General features: G+C 41.7%; 1 non-coding gene across 1 annotated transcript; it reads left to right on the top strand.

The window, feature by feature from the left end:
- Positions 1–19,549: 19,549 nt before the first annotated feature.
- On the top strand, positions 19,550–19,657 carry LOC130984823 (small nucleolar RNA R71). Its single transcript, XR_009088730.1, has one exon. It is a non-coding gene; the product is annotated as a small nucleolar RNA R71 (small nucleolar RNA).
- Positions 19,658–20,433: the final 776 nt, after the last annotated feature.

Here is a 20,433-nt window from a genome sequence, read left to right as displayed (position 1 = left end):
TTGGGAGGCAACCCAATATTATATTTGATCTATTTTCTCTTTGTTATTTTATGTTTTTTGTAGGTTGATGATCATAAGAAGACACAAAATCAATTGAAAAAGCAAAAACAGAATGAAAAACAGGAAGAAAAATAGCACACCCTGGAGGAAGAACCCACTGGCGTTTAAACGCCAGTGAGGCTAGCAGTTGGGCGTTTAACGCCCAGTCTGGCACCATTCTGGGCGTTTAACGCCAGAAAGGGGCACCAGACTGGCGTTAAACGCCAGAAAAGGGCAAGAACCTGGCGTTAAACGCCAGGAATGGGCACCAGCCCGGCGTTTAACGCCAGAAATGGCTCAAAACGTGATTTTGAATGCCATTTGGTGCAGGGATGACTTTTCCTGACACCACAGGATCTGTGGACCCACAGGATCCCCACCAACCCCACCACTCTCTCTCTTCTTCACTCATTCACCAATCACCTCAATACCTCTTCCCCAAAAACCCTTCACCTATCAAATCCATCTTCCTCTTCACCACTCACCATCCTCATAAAACCCCACCTACTCCCATTCAATCATTCCCAAAAACCCACCCTCACTTGACCGAACCTTACCCTTCCCCCTCCCCTATATATACCCTTCTTCACCCCTTCATCTTCACACAACCTAAACACCACTTCTCCCCCTCTTTGGCCGAACACAAAAGCCATTCCCTTCTTCCTCATTTCTTCTTCTTCTACTCTCTTCTTTCTTCTTTTGCTCGAGGACGAGCAAACCTTTTAAGTTTGGTGTGGTAAAAGCGTTGCTTTTTCGTTTTTCCATAACCATTTATGGCATCCAAGGCCGGAGAAACCTCTAGAAAGAGGAAAGGGAAGGCAAAAGCTTCCACCTCCGAGTCATGGGAGATGGAGAGATTCATCTCAAGGGTGCATCAAGACCACTTCTATGAAGTTGTGGCCTTGAAGAAGGTGATCCCTGAGGTCCCTTTTTCACTCAAAAAGGGTGAATATCCGGAGATCCGACATGAGATCCGAAGAAGAGGTTGGGAAGTCCTTACCAACCCCATTCAACAAGTCGGAATCTTGATGGTTCAAGAGTTCTATGCCAATGCATGGATCACCAAGAACCATGATCAAAGTGGGAACACGAATCCAAAGAATTATCTTACTATGGTTCGGGGGAAATACCTGGATTTTAGTCCGGAAAGTGTAAGGTTGGCATTCAACTTGCCTATGATGCAAGGAGATGAACATCCTTACACTAGAAGGGTCAACTTTGATCAAAGGTTGGACCAAGTCCTCACTGACATTTGTGAAGAGGGCGCCCAATGGAAGAGAGATTCAAGAGGGAAGTCGGTTCAATTGAGAAGGCATGACCTCAAACCCGTGGCTAGAGGATGGTTGGAGTTTATCCAACGCTCAATCATTCCCACTAGCAACCGGTCCGAAGTTACTCTAGACCGGGACATCATGATTCATAGCATCATGATTGGAGAAGAAGTGAAAGTTCATGAGGTTATAGCCCAAGAACTCTATAAGGTGGCGGACAAGTCCTCTACCTTAGCAAGGTTAGCCTTTCCTCATCTCATTTGTCACCTCTGTTATTCTGTTGGAGTTGACATAGAGGGAGACATCCCCATTGATGAGGATAAGCCCATCACTAAGAAAAGGATGAAGCACACAAGAGACCCCTCTCATCATGAGATCCCTGAGATTCCTCAAGGGATGCACTTTCCTCCACAAAACTATTGGGAGCAACTAAACACCTCCCTAGGAGAACTGAGTTTCAACATGGGACAACTAAGGGTGGAGCATCAAGAACACTCCATCATCCTCCATGAAATTAGAGAAGATCAAAGAATCATGAGAGAGGAGCAACAAAGACAAGGAAGAGACATTGAGGAGCTCAAGCACTCCATATGATCTTCAAGTGGAAGAAAGAGCCGCCATCACTAAGGTGGACCCGTTCTTTAATCTCCTTGTTCTTTATTTTCTGTTTTTCGAAAATTAATGCTTATGTTTGTCTATGATCATTAGTGTCTTAGTGTCTATGCCTTAAAGTTATGAATGTCCTATGAATCCATCACCTTTCTTAAAAAAAATGTTCTTAATTGAAAAAGAAAAAGAATTGCATGAATTTTGAATTTTATAACAGTTTAATTATTTTGATGTGGTGGCATTACTTTTGTCTTCTGAATGTATGCTTAAACAGTGCATATGTATTTTGAGTTTGTGGTTCATGAATGTTGGCTCTTGAAAGAATGATGAAAAAGGAGACATGTTACTGAGGATCTGAAAAATCATAAAAATGATTCTTGAAGCAAGAAAAAGCAGTGAATACACAAAAAAAAAGAGGCGAAAAAAAAAGAAGAAAAGAAAGAGAAAAAGAAAGAAAAAGAAAGAATAAAGTTGTGATCCAAGGCAAAAAGAGTGTGCTTAAGAACCCTGGACACCTCTAATTGGGAACTCTAGCAAAGCTGAGTCACAATCTGAAAAGGTTTACCCAATTATGTGTCTGTGGCATGTATGTATCCGGTGGTAATACTGGAAGACAGAGTGCTTTGGGCCACGGCCAAGACTCATAAAGTTGTTGTGTTCAAGAATCAACATACTTAACTAGGAGAATCAGTAACACTATCTGGATTCTGAGTTCCTAAAGAAGCCAATCATTCTGAATTTCAAAGGATAGAGTGAGATGCCAAAACTGTTCAGAGGCAAAAAGCTAAAAGCCCCGCTCATCTAATTAATACTGATCTTCATAGATGTTTTTGGAGTTCATTGCATATTCTCTTCTTTTTATCTTATTTGATCTTCAGTTGCTTGAGGACAAGCAACAATTTAAGTTTGGTGTTGTGATGACGGATAATTTGTACCTTTTTGGCATCATTTTTAGTATGTTTTTAGTAGTTTTAGTTGAGTTCTTAGTATATTTTATTAGTTTTAGTTAAAATTCACTTTTCTGGACTTTACTATGAGTTTGTGTGTTTTTCTGTGATTTCAGGTATTTTCTGGCTGAAATTGAGGGACCTGAGCAAAATCTGATTCAGAGACTGAAAGGACTGCAGATGCTGTTGGATTCTGACCTCCCTGAACTCGAAGTGGATTTTCTGGAGCTACAGAAGCCCATTTGGCGCGCTCTCAACGGCGTTGGAAAGTAGACATCCTGGGCTTTCCAGCAATATATGATAGTCCATACTTTGCCCAAGATTTGATGGCCCAAACCGGCGTTCAAAGTCACCCTCAGAAATTCCAGCGTTAAACGCCGGAACTGGCACCTAAATGGGAGTTAAACGCCCAAACTGGCATAAAAGCTGGCGTTTAACTCCAAGAAGGGTCTCTACACGAAATTGCTTCATTGCTCCCAAGCACACACCAAGTGGGCCCGGAAGTGGATTTTTATGTCATTTACTCATCTCTGTACACCCTAGGCTACTAGTTTTCTATAAGTAGGACCTTTTACTATTGTATTTGAGAGCTTTTGATCATGTTTTGATGATTGAACCCTCTTTGGGAGGCTGGCCATTCGGCCATGCCTAGACCTTGTTCTTATGTATTTTCAACGGTGGAGTTTCTACACACCATAGATTAAGGTGTGGAGCTCTGCTGTACCTCGAGTATTAATGCAATTACTATTGTTCTTCTATTCAATTCCGCTTGTTCTTTGTCCAAGATATCACTTGTTCTTCAACTTGATGAATGTGATGATCCGTGACACTCATCATCATTCTCACCTATGAACAAGGTGACTGACAACCACTTTTGTTCTACAAGCAACCAAGGCTCTAGTGAATATCTCTTGGATTCCTGATACACGATGCATGGTTGATCGCCTGACAACCGAGTGCTCGCCTGACAAACGAGCCAGCCATTCCGTGAGATCAGAGTCTTCATGGTATAGGCAAGAACTGATGGCGGCATTCAAGAGAATCCGGAAGGTCTAAACCTTTTCTGTGGTATTCTGAGTAGGATTCAATGATTGAATGACTGTGACGTGCTTCAAACTCCTAGCAGGCGGGGCGTTAGTGACAGACGCAAAAGAATCACTGGATTCTATTCCTGCCTGACCGAGAACCGACAGCTGATTAGCCATATGCTGTGACAGAGCATAGGAACATTTTCACTGAGAGGATGGGAGGTAGCCACTGACAACGGTGAAACCCTACATAAGCTTGCCATGGAAAGGAGTAAGAAGGATTGGATGAAGACAGTAGGAAAGCAGAGAGACGGAAGGGAAGGCATCTTCATACGCTTATCTGAAGTTCCTACCAATGAATTACATAAGTACCTCTATCTTTATCTTTATGCTTTATGCGTTTATCACCTATACCCATTTGAGTCTGCCTGACTAAGATTTACAAGGTGACCATAGCTTGCTTCATACCAACAATCTCCGTGGGATCGACCCTTACTCGCGTAAGGTTTATTACTTGGACGACCCAGTGCACTTGCTGGTTAGTTGTGCAAAGTTGTGTTTATGCCATGGTATTGAGCACCAAGTTCTTGGGGCCATTACTAGGGATTATTTGAGTTGTGAAAAGTAGTGATCACAATTTCGCACACCAATGGGTAAGATCAGAAATGGGAGATTCATTGGGCTTAGGAGATGTTGCCTTCTCCGGATCAAATTCATTCTCATTTTTTCCTCAATCAATGCATTCATTGATCTCCTTGGCAATCTTTGGTGATTGGATCCCAATTCCTTGGCAACCCAATCTCTCTAAGCTTGAACAATTGCCCAATTCCTTGATTTAATTGCTCATGGGAAGAGATTAAGTATGGTCACTGATTATACCACATGTATTTCCAAATCAAAGTGTTGGGAGGATTACATGTCAGTATATCCGTCCAAACCCCAATTTGGTCCAACATGAGAAAGCATTTCTAGCATGATCTCATCATCTCTTTTCCAAGGCTCAGAGGAGATCCAATTATGGAGAGTTTCTCTTCCAAGACAACTAACCAATTGAATTAAAATCGAAAGCTTTCTAGTAAATCAACAGAAAAGAAAGAGGAAGAAGAATGTAAACTATAATTGAGCCATCAAATTACAACAGAGCTCCCTAACCCAATGAAAGGGGGTTTAGTTGTTCATAGCTCTGGAAATGGAAAATGGTAGAAAAGAGTACATTCCCCAGTAAAGTGCATAAAAGTAAATATACAAGGTGTAGTTCTCCAAATTGCCAAGCTTCTTTCTAGTTCAAAACTACTCCTATATATACTACTCTTCTTGATTTTCTAGTTAGTTCTTCAAGTCTTGGATATGGGCCTTTGATCTTGAGTTGAAGCAGTTACAATCTTTAGTGGGCTCAGCTTTGCTTGCAGAAAAGTGTGAGTCAGGCATGGACGTTAGTTAGGAAGTTAGTGGTGTTAACGTTAAGTGAGAATGTGGGTTCAAGAACGTTAGTGACGATCACCTTTTCCACTAATGTTCCAACCCACTAGTGATCCACGTTAACTTCAACGTTAGTGGCACTAACGTGACCACTAACGTTGCCATCTTGGTCCTTCGTAAACGTTATTGGCGTTCACCTTTTTCAATAACGTTGGCTCTTGGGTCTCCTTCCCACGTTAGAGTTCACGTTAATTGGATTAACATGACCCCTAACGTGGTGGTGATTGCCATCTCCAACGTTAGTGACAAAGGTGAGTGACACTAACGTTGGCCCATCAAGCTTAGCTCCACGTTACTCTTCATGTTAGTGGGCTTAACGTGACCACTAACGTGGGCACTCTTGGCTTAGTCCAACGTTAGTGACAAAGGTGAGTGTCACTAATGTTGGCGATTGCTTCCTCCCCCCACGTTAGAGTTCATGTTAATTAGATTAACGTGGCTAAATGTGCCTTTGTGGAATGTTAGTGGCATTCACTTTTACCACTAACGTTGGAGCTTTTCTTTTCCTCCACATTAGCTACCACGTTAATGTACTTAACGTGGCAACTAACGTGGGCTATGATGGCGTCGAAGGCGTTATTGGCGATCACTTTTTCCAGTAACGCTACAAGCTTGTCCCCATTCCACGTTAGTGGTTACATTAATTAGCTTAACGTGACAACTAACGTGGCTCCTTCTTGCTTCCTTTGTCCTGAAATCAAGCAATTACAGTGCATCAAAGCTCTGTTCCAAGTCCTGAGATTATGCATCATCAATTATATCATTTAATTTCTGCCTAATTCTCATGAAATCATGTAAAGTTCACAATGTTTGCTTGAATCAAGGTGTAAGTGTATTTTCATCAAAATTTTTTCTTATTTACTAAGAAAATGCATGAAACTACCCTAAAACAGTAAAGAAAAAGTCAGTGAAACTAGCCAAGATGTCCTGGAATCACAACACCAAACTTAAAGCTTGCTTGTCCCTAAGCAAGTACTGAAACATAGAAAAAATGAATGAAAGAACAAGATGAACAATCCATTGTTATAGAAGTCAAGTTCTTGGTTTATGGGGTTTCATGCATAGCAACTTGGGTTCATTCCTTCACTGGTCTTCAGGTCCTTATAATGCCCTTGAATACTTGCTTGATTGCATCCTTTGAGACTTCTTATTTATTGATCCTTCCCTCTTTTCCAAGGTTTATTGCTTTCTTTTTAGGCTAAGTGTTCTGTGAGAGGGCGACTCTTTAAGATAAGCTTTTAGCCAACACTCCCGAACCAGTTGGTTCAAGGTGCTAGGTGTTAAGACACCCCTAAGGACTTTCTCCCTCAAGTCTCTTTCCCCCATACATGCATACCACAGGCACATGGTTTGTTTTTTTTTTTTCTTGAGACCTTGGGGTCCAGCACCTCTTTGGGTTACTAAGTGCTCTGTAGCAAAGGTTGCTCTTGATAGTGGACTTTCAGCTGATAATCCCGGGTTAGTTAACCCAGTTACCAAGAGATAAGGCACCTTTGAGAGCTTATTCATCCAAGCATATTCCTTGCACAGGAACACCACAGACATATGCCTCAATATTCAAACCCTTGGTGCCTAGCCTTATTTCTTATTGTTTTCCTTTCCTTTTCAAACTCTTGTTATTCTTTCTCTTTTCTTATTAGGATCATGTTATTTGGTTAGTCTCAAAAGGATGTGTTCCAAGTATGTGACTTAGAGCATATAATTGCCTAATTACCTTGTTGGTGAACCAACTTAGCTAATTAATTACCATACCACAAACTTAAGAGCTCACTTCACAAGATAAACCCACTCTTGTTTTCCATACTATTTTCTTTTTAATTGACTTAAAAGGACAAGAATACATATAAGCAAGATGAAGATGAAAGCTAGGGACTTAGACCAATACACTTATGACTTAAACACTGAAATCTTAAAGGTAGAATTGAAGGTTCCTGATGAGCAGATAATTTATACGCTTTTTGGCATTGTTTTTAGTATGTTTTTAGTATGTTTTAGTTAGTTTTTATTATATTTTTATTAGTTTTTAGTTAAAATTCATTTTTCTGGACTTTACTATGATTTTGTGTGTTTTTCTGTGATTTTAGGTATTTTTTGGCTGAAATTGAGGGACCTGAGCAAAAATCTTATTCAGACGCTGAAAAGGACTGCAGATGCTGTTGGATTCTGACCTCCCTGCACTCGAAGTGGATTTTCTGGAGCCACAGAAGCCCAATTGGTGCGCTCTCAATTGCGTTGGAAAGTAGACATCCTGGGCTTTCCCGAAATGTATAATAGTCCATACTTTACCCGAGATTTGATGGCCCAAACCGGCGTTCCAAACCAGCTCAAAACTGCCCGGCGTTTAACAAAGGAACTGGAACAAGAATAGGAGTTAAACGCCCAAACTGGCACAAAAGCTGGCGTTTAACTCCAAGAAAAGTCTCTACACATAGAAGCTTCAATGCTCAGCCCAAGCACACACCAAGTGGGCCCGGAAGTGGATTTTTATGTCATTTACTCATCTTTGTAAACCCTAAGCTACTAGTTCTCTACATATAGGACCTTTTACTATTGTATTCTCATCTGAGTAGCTATCTTTGAGTAGTCTTATGCTATCTTAGATCATTGGGAGGCTGGCCTCACAACCATGCCTAGACCTTGTTCTTATGTATTTTCAACGGTGGAGTTTCTACACACCATAGATTAAGGTGTGGAGCTCTGTTGTACCTCGAGTATTAATGCAATTACTATTGTTCTTCTATTCAATTTAGCTCATTCTTGTTCTAAGATATCACTTGTTCCTCAACTTGATGAATGTGATGATCCGTGACACTCATCATCATTCTCACCTATGAACGTATGCCTGACAACCACCTCCGTTCTACCTTAGATTGAGTGGATATCTCTTGGATTCTTTAACCGGAATCTTCTTGGTATAAGCTAGAATTGATGGCGGCATTCAAGAGAATCCGGAAGGTCTAAACCTTGTCTATGGTATTCTGAGTAGGGTTCAAGGATTGAATGATTGTGACGAGCTTCAAACTCCTGAAGACTGGCGTTAGTGACAGACGCAAAAGAATCGCTGGATTCTATTCCAACCTGATTGAGAACCGACAGATGATTAGCCGTGCTGTGACAGAGCGCGTTAAACATTTTCACTGAGAGGACAGGACTGTAGCCACTGACAATGGTGATGCCCAACATACAGCTTGCCATGGAAAGGAGTAAGAAGGATTGGAAGAAGACAGTAGGAAAGCAGAGAGACGGAAGGGACAAAGCATCTCCACACACTTATCTGAAATTCTCACCAATGAATTACATAAGTATCTCTATCTTTATTTTATGTTTTATTCATAAATCATCCATAACCATTTGAATTCGCCTAACTGAGATTTACAAGATGACCATAGCTTGCTTCATACCAACAATCTCCGTGGGATCGACCCTTACTCGTGTAAGGTTTATTACTTGGACGACCTAGTGCACTTGCTGGTTAGTTGTGCGAAGTTTTGATAAAGAGTTGAGATTGCAATTGAGCATACCATGTTGATGGCGCCATTGATGATCACAATTTCGTGCACCAGTTCCTAAGCTACTATGGAAGCATGTTCTATTTCATACATGATTTTCCTTATTTAAAACTTAAAAAAGATAAACGAAAAGGGAACTCCACCACCTTTTACTTATTGGAATGCTCATGCTCTCTCCCTTGTTTGTCCTCTTTATGTCCACTTGCACTTCCTTGCATCCGATTTATTCTGGCTATTTTCCACTCTTCCAGTGCCTTCTTTACTGATTAATGACTCTTTTCGGCTCTCTCTCGTTCCACTCGTGCTAATTCATCCTTTACGTCCTCATACCTTGTAATCCCAGGGTGCAATACAGGCAGTTGTCTGACTAAGTATCCGAGCTTGGCTTGAGTGTTTACATGGTAACCGGTTTCACTCATATAGACTCCTTCCGAGAAGGCTCTGTATTCATCGAAGAGATCTGCCTATTCTCTTTGTTTCCGATGCATCTCATGAATGTGTGCACCTTGATGTGCTTGGATGTTGATTAGCTATTGGATGGCTTCTTGTTGTTGGTCTTGCTTTTGGTTCAACTTATGGAAGGATTCACCCCACTGTCTCCCTTGTTCCAGTTGCTACTCCATCAATTGCTTTTGCCACTCTCCTTGTTGGTTCATCTATCTAGAGAGTGATTCTTCTTGGCGATCCATCATTTGTAGTTGAAGCTCCTTCTGTGCCCCTTGATTTTCCATGTATTGCCTAGACAAGCCATCAATAGCTTCTTGTAATTGATACATGTCTAAAGTGGTTGGGGCTTCTTCCTCCGGATTTCGTCCTTCTTCCACTTGATGGGCTGGCCTCTTTCTTAGTCTTCGTTGAGGTAGGAGAGGTGCAACGGCATGCATCCGTCGAAGGGTAATTGGGATGCCGACTTTTATCCACTCGGGGTTTCCATCTTCGAACACCACCCCAGCCTTTGCACACAGACGAAAAATGGTGCTGGGGTAGCCTAATCTTCCTCCAGAATCACTTTTCTCAGCAAACTCCGAATACCTTGAGCTATGAGCTCGTGAACCTTGATCTCTCCCCCCTTGAGTATACATTGTACCATTGTTGCTATCTTAAGGTTTACCTCTGAGTTGTTTTCGGCGGGAAGGATGGATCTCCTTACAATTTTGAACCACCCTTTTGCTTCAGGGGTGAGATCCCCTCTCTTAATGAATTTGGGTTTCTTATCTCTTACCCAATCTGCTCCTGGTATGCAGATATTTTTTACAATCTGGTCATAGTTGGGATTGCTATCTATTATGGATTGATAGCTCTCTTCTTTGAATGGTATGATTTGTAGTTTTAACACCCTCATGATGCTCATGGGACTAAAATCCACTGTCATCCTTCTTACGAAGCTGATATAGGATTCATCTGCCTTATCATATCTGACCGCGTTTGCATAGAACTCTCTTATAAGAGTTGTATTTACTCTTGTGACCGGATCAGTGAGGAGCTCCCATCTTCTCTTTACCATCTTCTCTGTGATTTCAGGGCACTCAGTTTTTGTGACTTGGAGGCCTAACTCATATATGATTTCTTTCTCAGCCATCCACCCAAATTGTAATACATGGTAAAAGGTTCTAAATTTTTTCTCATCAAAAGGGGGTTGCTCCATAGGCTCCTTCCCTTTTCTTCTTTTAGAGCTCGATGATGCCATGAGTGGGAATTGGTATTGTGAAGGTGTAAAGTTTCGGAAGAAAGAAGAACAAGAGATGGAATGGACGGATGTTTCAATATGGAGAGGTATGGAGTGAGGGTCATTTATATAGGAGGATGATTGGTGATTGAAGGGTGTGGATTAATGGTACGGCTCAATAATGGACGGTTGGGGTTTAGCATTAGATGGGCACAAGGATCACCATCCTTATGAATTGATTGGTTTGGTCTCTAAGGTTATCCTACTCCCAATGTTACATGGCAACACTTCCCAAGGTATTCCCCTTGAAGACAAGTATGTAGTTTCTTTGGTGAAGTGGCCGAACCCCCCTTTCAATTGGTTGTCCCTTTAATTTCTTCCAACATTCCCTTTAATATCCTTGCAAGACAAAAGAGACAAGAAACTAGTTTGAATTATGGCGGTAAAAAATAAATTTTGGAGGCTAGCCACTCCCCTTTTTTTATTTGCTTTTGGCTAACTAAGAGCCATTCATGAATGCAAACCAATCGACCAATCAAGTGCTCATGCATGCAACGTTGGTGACACCAAACTTAGTTTGTGATCATGTGGTAAAAAAATTTTTTGATTAAGGCTCTAAGGTTGACATAATATGAATTGTGTTCAAGCTCTCTTAGTGTGCCTTGAACACCAAACTTGTCATTCACTATATGCTTCATGTAGAGGTTCTTATAAGTGCTTGTCAAGGTTAGTTTAAAATTCATGAACCTTGCTTTATTAACTACTATCAAAGATTAAAAGGAAATGATATAAAACATGGGTTACCTCCCATGAAACGCTTCTTTAATGTCATTAGCTTGACGTCTGGCCTTTGTTAGTAATGTGCCTTTGTGGAACGTTAGTGGCATTCACTTTTACCACTAACGTTGGAGCTTCTCTTTTCCTCCACGTTAGCTACCACGTGAATGTACTTAACGTGGCAACTAACGTGGGCTATGATGGCGTCGAAGGCGTTATTGACGATCACTTTTTCCAGTAACGCAACAAGCTTGTCCCCATTCCATGTTAGTGGTTACGTTAATTAGCTTAATGTGACAACTAACGTGGCTCCTTCTTGCTTCCTTTGTCCTGAAATCAAGCAATTAAAGTGCATCAAAACTCTGTTCCAAGTCATGAAATTATGCATCATCAATTATATCATTCAATTCCTGCCTAATTCTCATGAAATCATGTAAAGTTCAAAATGTTTTCTTGAATCAAGGTGTAAGTGTATTTTCATCCAAAACTTTCTTATTTACTAAGAAAATGCATGAAACTACCCTAAAACAATAAAGAAAAAGTCAGTGAAACTAGCCAAGATGCACTGGCATCAAGGCGTCACACATTATCTCAAAGGGTTGACTCCAGTCAGGCCCCCACACAATAGGGACTTGGGTCAAGGCGGTCTTCAGCTTATCAAACGCCTCCTTGTAGTCTGTACTCAGCTGAAACTCAACATCCTTCTGCAGCAATCGGGATAAGAGCAATGCTACCTTACTAAAGTCCTTGATAAAGTACCGGTAGAAACCTGCATGACCAAGAAACGAGCGGACTTTCCTCATAAAAGAGGGGTAAGGTAACCCAGAAATAATATCTACCTTTGCTGGATCAACTGAAACACCAGTATTGGAAACAACATGTCTTAGAATAATACCTTGTTGGACCATAAAATGACATTTTTCAAAATTTAATACAAGGTTTGAACTAACACACTTGTCTAATACTCTAGCTAAACTATCCAAGTAAAGGCTAAAAGAATCACCATACACACTAAAGTCATCCATAAAATCCTCCATACAGTTCTCAAGAAGATCTGAGAAAATACTCATCATGCATCTTTGGAACGTTGCCAGTGCATTACATAAGCCAAAAGGCATCCTGTTATATGCATATGTTCCAAAGGGGCACGTAAAAGTAGTTTTCTCCTAATCCTCAGAAGTTATATGAATCTGAAAATAGCCAGTGTAACCATCTAGAAAACAGTAGTGTGATTTACCTGACAGGTGATCAAGCATTTGATCGATAAAGGGTAAGGGGTAGTGATCCTTGCGGGTAGCTTGGTTGAGACGCCTGTAATTAATGCATACTCTCCAGGTGTTCTGCACTTTAGTTGTAATGAGCTCTCCATGCTCATTCTTCACTGTTGTGACTCCAAATTTCTTTGGAACCACCTGTACTGGGCTGACCCATTCACTATCCGAGATTGGGTAGATGATATTAACTTCAAGCAGTCTGGTTACTTCCTTCTTGACCACCTCTAGAATGGTGGGGTTCAGCCGCCTTTGAGGTTGACGGACAGGCCTTGTTCCCACTTCTAAAAATATCCGGTGCTCACAGACTTGAGGGCTGATGCCTACTATATCCGCCAAGCTCTATCCAATAGCTTTCTTGTGTCTTCTCAGCACAATAAGCAACTGCTCCTCCTGTTGGGAGGTGAGTTCTCTTGCAATGATAACTAGGAGCTTTTGATTCTCCTCAAGGTAAGCATATTTGAGGTGGGGAGGAAGGGACTTCAACTCCATTTTCCGCTCATGGGGGGCTCTTGATCAGCTGGAGCTATTCATGGTAGCGAGGTCTCTTCAGTGAACTCAGGGGGTGTCCCCACACTTGCCTCTTGCTCCATAAGCGTCTCCTCTTCGTCCTCCTGATGGACTGCAGCTACAGTCTCATTGGTGCGCAAAATTGTGAACAATACTTTTTCACAACTCTCATAATCCCCGGTCATGAACTCCAAAAACTTGGTGGTTCAATTCCATGGCATTACACAACTTCGCACAACTAACCAGCAAGTGCACTGGGTCGTCCAAGTAATACCTTACGTGAGTAAGGGTCGATCCCACGGAGATTGTTAGCATTGAAGCAAGCTATGGTCATCTTGTAAATCTTAGTCAGGCAAACTCAATTGTATGTGATGATGAACGAAAATAATATAAAGATAAGGATAGTGATACTTATGTATATCATTGGTGTAAGAGCTTCAGACAAGCGTATGAAGATGCCTTCCCTTCCGTCTCTCTGCTTTCCTACTGCCTTCATCCAATCCTTCTTACTCCTTTCCATGGCAAGCTCGTGTAGGGTCTCACTGTTGTCAGCAGCTACCTCCCATCCGCGCAGTGAAAGCTAATGCACGCACTCTGTCACAGTACTGCCAATCACCGGTTTGGTTCCCTCCCCTACCGGAATAGAATCACTCTTTTGCGTCTGTCACTAACGCCCAGTAGGTTACAGGTTTGAAGCATGTCACAGCCATTCAGTCATTGAATCCTACTCAGAATACCACAGACAAGGTTAGACCTTCCGGATTCTCTTGAATGCTGCCATCAAGTCCTGCCTATACCACGAAGATTCTGATCTCACGGAATGGTTGGCTCGTTTGTCAGGCGAGCACTCGGTTGTCAGGCGATCAACCATGCATCGTGCAATCAGGAATCCAAGAGATATTCACTAAGCCTCAGATGCTTGTAGAACAAGAATGGTTGTCAGTCACCTTGTTCATGAGTGAGAATGGTGATGGGCGTCAATCATCACCTTCATCATGTTGAAGAACAAGTGATATCTTGGATAAAGAACAAGCGGAATTGAATGGAAGAACAATAGTAATTGCATTAATACTCGAGGTACAGCAGAGCTCCACACCTTAATCTATGGTGTGTAGAAACTCCACCGTTGAAAATACATAAGAACAGGGTCTAGGCATGGCCGAATGGCCAGCCTCCCAATAGTCTAAGATAGCATAAAACAAAGATAGCTACCAAAAGTCTCGATTAAAAGCCTCTCTTATACAATAGTAAAAGGTCCTACTTATAGAAAACTAGTAGCCTAAGGTATACAGAAATGAGTAAATGACATAAAAATCCACTTCCGGGCCCACTTGGTGTGTGCTTGGGCTGAGCAATGAAGCAATTTCGTGTAGAGACTCTCCTTGGAGTTAAACGCCAGCTTTAGTGCCAGTTTGGGCGTTTAACTCCCAATTAGGTGCCAGTTCCGGCGTTTAACGCTGGAATTTCTTGAGGTGACTTTGAACGCCGGTTTGGGCCATCAAATCTTGGGCAAAGTATGGACTATATATATTGCTGGAAAGCCCAGGATGTCTACTTTCCAACGCCGTTGAGAGCGCGCCAATTGGGCTTCTGTAGCTCCAGAAAATCCACTTCGAGTGCAGGGAGGTCAGAATCCAACAGCATCTGCAGTCCTTTTGAGTCTCTGGATCAGATTTTTGCTCAGATCCCTCAATTTCAGCCAGAAAATACCTGAAATCACAGAAAAACACACAAACTCATAGTAAAGTCCAGAAAAGTGAATTTTAACTAAAAACTAATAAAAATATACTAAAAACTAACTAAATCATACTAAAAATATACTAAAAACAATGCCAAAAAGCATACAAATTATCCGCTCATCACAACACCAAACTTAAATTGTTGCTTGTCCCCAAGCAACTGAAGATCAAATAAGATAAAAAGAAGAGAATATGCAATGAACTCCAAAAACATCTATGAAGATCAGTATTAATTAGATGAGCGGGGCTTTTAGCTTTTTGTCTCTGAATAGTTTTGGCATCTCACTCTATCCCTTGTAATTCAGAATGATTGGCTTCTTTAGGAACTCAGAATCCAGATAGTGTTAATGATTCTCCTAGTAAAGTGTGATGATTCTTGAACATAGCTATTTATTGAGTCTTGGCTGTGGCCCAAAGCACTCTGTCTTCCAGTATTACCACCGGATACATACATGCCACAGACACATAATTGGGTGAACCTTTTCAGATTGTGACTCAGCTTTGCTAAAGTCCCCAATTGGAGGTGTCCAGGGTTCTTAAGCACACTCTTATTGCCTTGGATCACAACTTTATTTCTTTCTTTTTCTTTCTTTTCTTTTTTTTCGGTTTTTCTCTCTTTTTTTTTTTTGTATTCACTGCTTTTTCTTGCTTCAAGAATCATTTTTAATGATTTTTCAGATCCTCAATAACATGTCTCCTTTTTCATCATTCTTTCAAGAGCCAACATTCAAGAACCACAAATTCAAAAGACATATGCACTGTTCAAGCATACATTCAGAGAACAAGTGTTGCCACCACATCAAAATAATTAAACTATTATAAAATTCAGAATTCATGCAATTCTTTCCTTTTCAATTAAGCACATTTTTATTCAAGAGAGGTGATGGATTCATAGGACATTCATAACTTTAAGGCATAGACACTAAGACACTAATGATCACAAGACACAAACGTGGATAAACATAAGCATAAAATTCGAAAAACAGAAGAATAAAGAACAAGGAAATCAAGGAACGGGTCCACCTTAGTGATGGCGGCTCTTCCTTCCTCTTGAAGGTCCTATGGAGTGCTTGAGCTCCTCAATGTCTCTTCCTTGTCTTTGTTGCTCCTCCCTCATGATTCTTTGGTCTTCTCTAATTTCATGAAGGATGATGGAGTGTTCTTGATGCTCCACCCTTAGTTGTCCCATGTTGGAACTCAACTCTCCTAGGGAGGTGTTTATTTGCTCCCAATAATTTTGTGGAGGAAAGTGCATCCCTTGAGGAATCTCAGGGATCTCTTGATGAGAGGGGTCTCTTGTGTACTCCATCCTTTTCTTGGTGATGGGCTTGTCCTCATCAATGGGGGTATCTCCTTCTATGTCAACTCCAACTGAATAACAGAGGTGACAGATGAGATGAGGAAAGGCTAACCTTGCCAAAGTGGAGGTCTTGTCCGCCACCTTGTAGAGTTCTTGGGCTATAACCTCATGAACTTCCACTTCTTCTCCAATCATGATGCTATGGATCATGATGGCCCGGTCTATGGTAACTTCGAACCGGTTACTAGTGGGAATGATTGAGCGTTGTATGAACTCTAACCATCCTCTAGCCACGGGCTTGAGGTCATGCCTTCTCAATTGAACCGGCTTTCCTCTTGAATCTTGCTTCCATTGTGCGCCCTCTTCACATATGATTGTGAGGACTTGGTCCAACCTTTGATCAAAGTTGACCCTTCTAGTGTAAGGATGCTCATCTTCTTGCATCAGAGGCAAGTTGAACGCCACCCTCACACTCTCCGGACTAAAATCCAAGTATTTCCCCCGAACCATAGTGAGATAATTCTTTGGATTCGGGTTCACACTTTGGTCATGGTTCTTGGTGATCCATGCATTGGCATAGAACTCTTGAACCATCAAGATTCCGACTTGTTGAATGGGGTTGGTAAGTACTTCCCAACCTCTTCTTCGGATCTCATGGCGGATCTCCGGATATTCACCCTTTTTGAGTGAAAAGGGGACCTCGGGGATCACCTTCTTCAAGGCCACAACTTCATAGAAGTGGTCTTGATGCACCCTTGAGAGGAATCTATCCATCTCCCATGACTCGGAGGTGGAAGCTTTTGCCTTCCCTTTCCTCTTTTTAGAGGTTTCTCCGGCCTTGGATGCCATAAATGGTTATGGAAAATGAAAAAGCAACGCTTTTACCACACCAAACTTAAAATGTTTGCTCGTCCTCGAGCAAAAGAAGAAAGAAGAGAGTAGAAGAAGAAGAAATGAGGAAGAGGGAGATGGTAGTGTGTTCGGCCAAGAAGGGTAAGAAAGGGTGTTTAGGTTGTGTGAAAATGAAGAGTTGAAGAAGGGTATTTATAGGAGAGAGGGGGGTAAAGGTTCGGCCATTAGGGGTGGGTTTTGGGAGGGAAAGTGGTTTTGAATTTGAAGGGTGAGGTTGGTGGGGATTTATGAAGGATGGATGTGAGTGGTGAAGAGAAAGATGGGATTTGATAGGTGAAGGGTGTTTGGGGAAGAGGTTTTGAGGTGATTGGTGAATGGGGGAAGAAGAGAGAGAGTGATGGTGGGGTCCTGTGGGGTCCACAGATCCTGTGGTGTCAAGGAAAAGTCATCCCTGCACCAAGTGGCATCAAAATTCACATTTTGAGCCATTTCTGGCGTTAAACGCCGGGCTGGTGCCCATTCCTGGCGTTTAACGCCAGGTTGTTGCCCTTTTCTGGCGTTTAACGCCAGTCTGGTGCCCCTTTCTGGCGTTAAACGCCCAGAATGGTGCCAGACTGGGCGTTAAATGCCCAACAGCTAGCATTACTGGCGTTTGAACGCCAGCTTCTTCTCCTCCAGGGTGTGCTGTTTTTCTTCCTGTTTTTCATTCTGTTTTTGCTTTTTTCATTGTTTTTGTGACTTCTCATGATCATCAACCTACAAAAAAAGATAAAATAACAAAAGAAACTAGTTAACTATAAAACATTGGGTTGCCTCCCAACAAGCGCTTCTTTAATGTCATTAGCTTGACAGAGGATTCTCATGGAGCCTCAGAAATGCTCAGAACCGTGTTTGAACCTCCCAACACCAAACTTAGAGTTTGAATGTGGGGGTTCAACACCAAACTTAGAGTTTGGTTGTGGCCTCCCAACACCAAACTTAGAGTTTGACTGTGGGGGCTCTGCTTGGCTCTGTTTTGAGAGAAGCTCTTCATGCTTCCTCTCCATGATGATAGAGGGATGTCCTTGGGCCTTAAACACCAAGGATTCTTCATTCACTTGAATGATCAACTCTCCTCTATCAACATCAATCACAGCCTTTGCTGTGGCTAGGAAGGGTCTACCAAGGATGATGGATTCATCCATGCACTTCCCAGTCTCTAGGACTATGAAATCAGTAGGGATGTAATGGTCTTCAATCTTCACCAAAACATTCTCTACAAGTCCATGAGCTTGTTTTCTTGAATTGTCTGCCATCTCTAATGAGATTCTTGCAGCTTGCACCTCAAGGATCCCTAATTTCTCCATTACAGAGAGGGGCATGAGGTTTACACTTGACCCTAAGTCACACAAGGCCTTCTTGAAGGTCATGGTGCCTATGGTACAAGGTATAGAAAACTTTCCAGGATCCTGCTTCTTTTGAGGTAGTTTCTGCCTAGACAAGTCATCCAGTTCTTTGGTGAGCAAAGGGGGTTCCCAAGTCTCATTTCCAAGTAACTTGTCATTTAGCTTCATGATTGCTCCAAGGTATTTAGCAACTTGCTCTTCAGTGACATACTCATCCTCTTCAGAGGAAGAATACTCATCAGAGCTCATGAAAGGCAGAAGTAAGCCCAATGGAATCTCTATGGTCTCAATTTGAGCCTTAGATTCCCATGGTTCCTCATTGGGGAACTCAGAGGAGGTTGGTGCACGCCCACTGAGGTCTTCCTCAGTGACGTCCTCCTCCTTTCCTTCCTCTCCTTATTCGGCCATGTTTATGGCTTTGCACTCTCCTTTTGGATTTTCTTCTGTATTACTTGGGAGAGTACTAGGAGGGAGTTCAGTAACTTTCTTGCTCAGCTGACCCACTTGTCCTTCCAAATTTCTGATGGAGGACCTTGTTTCATTCATGAAACTTTGAGTGGTCTTTATTAAATCAGAGACCATTGTTGCTAAGTCAGAAGTATTCTGCTTAGAACTCTCTGTCTGTTGCTGAGAAGATGATGGAAAAGGCTTGCCATTGCTAAACCTGTTTCTTCCACCATTATTGTTGTTGAAACCTTGTTGAGGTCTCTCTTGATTCTTCCATGAGAGATTTGGGTGATTTCTCCATAAAGAATTATAGGTGTTTCCATAGGGTTCTCCTAGGTAATTCACCTCTTCCATGGAAGGGTTCTCAGGATCATAAGCTTCTTCCTCAGATGAAGCATCCTTAGTACTGCTTGGTGCATTTTGCATTCCAGACAGACTTTGAGAAATCAAATTGACTTGTTGAGTCAATATTTTATTCTGAGCCAATATGGCATTCAGAGTATCAATCTCAAGAACTCCTTTCTTCTGATTAGTCCCATTGTTCACAGGATTCCTTTCAGAAGTGTACATGAATTGGTTATTTGCAACTATTTCAATCAATTCTTGAGCTTCTGCAGGCGTCTTCTTCAGATGAAGAGATCCTCCAGCAGAGCTATCCAAGGACATCTTAGATAGTTCAGAGAGACCATCATAGAAAATACCTATGATGCTCCATTCAGAAAGCATGTCAGAAGGACATTTTCTGATCAATTGTTTGTATCTTTCCCAAGCTTCATAGAGGGATTCTCCATCCTTCTGTCTGAAGGTTTGGACTTCCACTCTAAGCTTACTCCATCTTTGTGGTGGAAAGAACTTTGCCAAGAAGGCATTGACTAGCTTTTCCCAAGAGTCCAGGCTTTCTTTAGGTTGAGAATCCAACCATATTCTAGCTCTGTCTCTTACAGCAAAAGGGAATAGCATCAGCCTGTAGACCTCAGGGTTAACCCCATTAGTCTTGACTGTGTCACAGATTTGCAAGAATTCAGCTAAGAACTGATGAGGATCTTCCATTGGGAGTCCATGGAACTTGCAATTCTGTTGCATTAGAGAAACTAGTTGAGGCTTAAGCTCAAAGTTGTTTGCTCCAATGGCAGGGATAGAGATGCTTCTCCCATAGAAATCAGGAGTAGGTGCAGTGAAGTCACCCAGCACCTTCCTTGCATTATTGGCATTGTTGTTGTTTTCGGCTGCCATGGGTTCTTCTTCCTTGAAGAATTCGGTCAGGTCCTCTAAAGAGAGTTGTGCTTTGGCTTCTCTTTAGCTTTCTCTTCAAAGTCCTTTCAGGTTCAGGATCAGCTTCAACAAGAATGCCTTTGTCTCTGCTTCTGCTCATATGAAAGAGAAGAGAAAAAGAAAATGTGGAATCCTCTATGTCACAGTATAGAGATTCCTTGAAGTGTTAGAGGAAAAGAGAAATAGAAAGAAGAAGGAGAAGGAGAATTCGAACTTTAATTAGATAAGGTTCGAATTGTGCATTTAGAAGGAGTGGTACTCCATAAATAGAAGGATGTGAGAAGGAGGGAAGAGGATTTTCGAAAATTCAATTAAAAGATTTTGAAAACATT

The sequence above is a fragment of the Arachis stenosperma genome, chromosome 5, assembly GCF_014773155.1.
Source record: "Arachis stenosperma cultivar V10309 chromosome 5, arast.V10309.gnm1.PFL2, whole genome shotgun sequence".
Lineage (NCBI taxonomy): Eukaryota > Viridiplantae > Streptophyta > Magnoliopsida > Fabales > Fabaceae > Arachis > Arachis stenosperma.
The sequence above is the reverse complement of the archived record's forward strand: the minus strand, read 5'-3'. Positions and strand labels throughout refer to the sequence as shown.